Source organism: Myotis davidii, unplaced genomic scaffold (assembly GCF_000327345.1).
Source record: "Myotis davidii unplaced genomic scaffold, ASM32734v1 scaffold174, whole genome shotgun sequence".
NCBI classification, from domain to species: domain Eukaryota; kingdom Metazoa; phylum Chordata; class Mammalia; order Chiroptera; family Vespertilionidae; genus Myotis; species Myotis davidii.
This window is the reverse complement of record NW_006289087.1, coordinates 6,912,015-6,916,744: the sequence shown is the minus strand read 5'-3', so window position 1 is coordinate 6,916,744 and position 4,730 is coordinate 6,912,015.

Sequence of the window (4,730 nt, the reverse complement as noted above, 5' to 3'; positions counted from 1 at the left end):
ATGCTGCCTTTAAGAGAAAGTATGTGTTTGACTGATATACACAGATATGTATACACTCACACACACACGTCCACACACAAAATGTAGTTACCATTCTACCTATGTCATATCTCACATTCTAAGTTATGCCTCTTGATGGTTTTAAGTCACACAGGTTTCTTTATTGACCTTTTCTTTTTTTTAATTTCACTTTCTTAGAGCACTAAGAGATGCACATTCTGAAATTTAATCATCTAACTGCAGGCACTCATTAATTAATTCAAGGTACTATGAGTACGATGTTATACTACCATCGCCTTGGTAACAGGGTTGCACGCCATTACTACTTTTATTACACTTACTTGGGCTAGGAGGCATTATGCCAACGAGTACGATCTGGAGACATTAAAGTACTCTTGCATATTCAGAGAGCCGGGAGCCTGGGGCAGAGATATGAATCATAAGAGCTTTGAAGAAATAAAAAGAGAAGGTAACTATGAAGTAAAGGAAGAGAAAATCACAGTGTTCAGTGTCACAAAAGAAAGACAAGTCATCATTTAAGTCAGGGGTGGGGAACATTCCGCCTGTGGGTCCTATAATGCCCATGACATCATTTGGTCTGGCCCTGCCAAGGCATTAGGGGTGAGTTAATTGAAAGTTTGACCAAATAGAGCAGGCTCCTGTTTAAGTTGATCATTTTGTATGGCCACTGAGTGATGTTATAAATATCCCAATGGCCCTTGGCAGGATAAAGGTTCCCCACCCCTGATTTGAGTGGAAGAGAATCCTCAGACATACGATGTATTGATGACAGCCCAGCAACATGACGCTTTGAATGTCTCTTTCAAATGAACGTCACGGAAGTCATTTGGGACTTCAAGAGAGACTCCTCAATGGGTTGGTGGAATTGTATTCCTGATGGCGGTGTGTTGTGTAACAAACAAGAAATAAGAGAAAGGAAAGAATATGATTACACAAAAAGCCTTGCAAGAAATTGTTCTGTAAAGAAGGAAGAGAATGTATTGCTAAAGAGGTACATTTTGTTGTTTTGTCTACAAACCAAGATGTCAGTATCTAAGTCAGAATGGATAGATTTAAAGGTTCAGGGATTAAAACTGCTATTCGTTCATGAATTTTAATTTTCTCTATGAAGTAGGAGTGTAGGTCAGAAACTAAGGGCAAAGATAAAGCCATGGGATTAAATATGCGGATGGTGGAGAGGTTTTGAAATAGTCCTTTTGGGAACATAGAGAGGATGATGACTGGGAAAAGAGAAACACTGTGGACCAGGATTGAGAGCCGGGGAGGGCTCTGCCCAGGTGTGTGATGCTCTCTGGCTATGCTGATGACCCTGGATCCGGTGTGAGAGGACGATCCATTATTGCTGGGAACATGGGGACTATAAAGGTCATTTCTATTGCTTAGAACATAAGGCATAAAGATAGCACTCATGGTCACTTAATCCCTTATCATTGTCCCTAATGCAATTTTGCACTTGAATGATCTTGAGAGAATAGCTGTTCTTTCCACTAGAGTATGATGCTTTCCTAATGAACACCTGCACGGGATATAATAAATGATTCTTTGAATGGCCAAAACCAGAAATCAAAACTAAAATAAAACAGAGAAAGGGAAAGACATTTTTTTTTTTCCAGTTAGTAGAACTAAACATGAATACACAATATAAGGAATACACATGCTAATTTCAGCATGTCCCTCTGTGGTTGCCATGGTGATCTGAGGTAACACTGGGTATCTCTGGATGACAGGGTCCTTTGTGGCCCTCTCCCATTTCCCTGCTCAGCAAACTCTGTGCAGTTTTCTCCAAAAACACATTCCTGGGGCTTCCTGTTCTGTATTTTCTCAGATCCTCTGAGAGAATACTTTTGAATTTATATTTAATTCTTTAAAAATATATATTTTTTTTATTTCAGAGAGGAAGGCAGTGGTAAAGAGAGATAGAAACATCAATGATGAGAGAGAATCATTGATTGACTGCCTCCTACACTCTCCCTACTAGGGATCAAACCTGCAACGCAGGCATGTGTCCTGACTGGGAATTGAACTGTGACCTCCTGGTTCTTGGTCAACAGTCAACCACTGAGGAACACTGGCTGGGCATGAATTTATATTTAATTTTGATGAGTCATTTATATAGATAGTATATTAGCAAATTTCAAATCATAGCACCATAAAGCTCTCGTTAAAAACTTTGTATGTGTAATTCTACCAAAGGCCTTCTCAAACATCCTTCCTAAGGGACACTTGCAGTTATTCATATATATAATAATTCACAAATAGTCATTTTTTCTGAACTAGCAGCAAAGTTAAAGCTAATAATCACATTTATTTATAATTAAAATAGGCTTTCTATTTAACAAAATCTATATGAAAAGAAGAAACAATAACTGTGTATTAAGGTGGACATACTTAAAAATAGTGGTAATTATCATCATATTTTACAGAATTTAAAAGCTTCACTAATATGGTTATTAATGGAAAGTGCTGCTTGTTGGTCTTAATTTCACTGAGCTATTTAATGCAAATTGCCCTATTTTTTTGAAAGATGATTTACATTTGTAAAGGATTTTTTTACTCAATTGCTATAAGCAACAAACTGGTTTTTGGCCTCCATTCATTATATTATGTGCTTTACAGATTTTAAAACTTGCCAAGGGACTATAAATTAAGAAATTAGAGTGTTTGAAACATATTCAAAGCGAGATAAGTGTAAAAGGGTAAAAACCTGATTAAAGAAGACAAAATAAACAGTATAATATTACTTTAAGGTGCTTTATCGCTGTCCAATATGAGTCCAATTTTATAAAATTTGCATTTTTAGACTGGATAGTACAGGCAAAGTTTCCATGACCCTCACTGTCTAGTTGCCACAGACAGTGTTAGCTTTTCTGAATTACAGTATTTCTTTATTTTCACCCAATTCACTATGTGAGATGCAAAACTAAATTTATATCCATTCCCAGCACTCTGTGTACTCATTATTCCCTTCTCAAATGCCTCACTCAATATGCTCACTTTGCCTTTGAGGCTATAAGGTTTCCAATAAACTTGCATTATATTTTCTTTCTATGCATATCTTTATTTTGTATTCCTAATTGGCTATTATAAAAAAATAACCTCCTGCTATTTTATCTGTTTCTGGAAATTAGATTATTTTGAGAAGATTTTCATAACCCCTTAAATGGCGTGTACAAGGCTGAAGAGCAGTTACATCGGTGAATTGTAGGCAGGAGAACAAGAAGAGTCTATATAGAGAGATGAAAGTGTGTAGAGACCGGGCAGAGGTTTTATATGAGAAGATTCTTTTACGTTGAATTAGCCCCTAGTAGAATAACTGGCACATGGGAATGCTCAAAATTATTTGTTGAGCTCAGCTGGCATGGCTCAGTGGTTGAGCACTGACCTATGAACCAGGAGGTCACAGTTTGATTCCCCATCTAGTTTGATTCTCCAGGTTGCAGGCTCCATTCCCAGTGGGGGGTGTGCAGGAGGCAGCTAATCAATGATTCTCTCTCATTATTGCTGTTTCTCTCTCTCCCTCTTCCTTCTTCTCTGAAATCAATAAAAATATATTTAGAAATTATTTGTTGAACAGATAACTTGGGAGAACAGAATTTACATTTCAAGTATGGGAGATTTCCAAGCTGTATCTGGAAAGCTAAGCCAGGAATCAGTTTTCAGAAACCTGAAGACTCTGTATGTTACATGACAACTTTTTGTTTTCATCTATTGAAAGTGATGGACTATTAATGATGGTCAATATGACAGGAAAAAAGAGAGATAGAAATACAACTTGATAGATGACCAAATTTAAGGAGAAAAACCCATGTTAAAAATAAAAAAAAATGGAATTAGCTTATGAAATAGAGACAAAACTAAGAACATAGTCCAGAAATGAAAGAGAGAGGGGATCAAGAACCAAGTATTCATGGGATTGCTGTTTTGTTGAGGCAGATCTCATGGGCTTGATGTGAGGTTGGTACATTCCTGAGGTGCTACCAATGTTCTCAGTCCACATTCTGAGGAGACAAGAGAAACATGGATGGGTCAAGAAGTGAGTGGGGATTTATTTGGACTGACAGTGGCATAAATATACAGAAAGTATCTGTAATAAACACATGTAGCAGCTATTGGAAAGTATTTAATGTTTTTAAATAGAGGAGAAACCGGAATGAACATTATTTATATACTAGAGGCCCTGTGCACCGATTCGTGCACCAGTGGGGTCCTTTGGCCAGGCCCGTGCCCTCTCTCAATCCGGGACCCCACGGGGGATGTCGAACTGTCCGTTTCGGCCCTATCCCTTCAGACCAGGCTGAGGGACCCCACTGGTGCACCGGGCCTCTAGTATACATATAAGATCTTTGGTTAATCTTTTCCTTCCCTCCCCTTTACCCCCTTCCCTCTGAGATTCATCAGTCTGTTCCATGTTTCCATGTCTGTGCATTAAGTGTCTTCCCCTGTTGGTCAATGTGCATCATAGCTACCGGCTCCATGTTTCCATGTCTGTGCATTAAGTGTCTGCCCCCTGTTGGTCAATGTGCATCATAGCTACCGGTCAGTGTGCATCATAGCGACTGATCGTATCAGCCTTTTATTATTTAGGATATAATAAAAGTGTAGTATGCAAATTGTCCCCTTGACTGGGAGTTGTATGGGAGTTCAACCAGGGGATGGGGCCGGCAAGGAGAAGGAAGGGAGGCCCTGGCAGTGGCAGGCGGCCAAGGGAA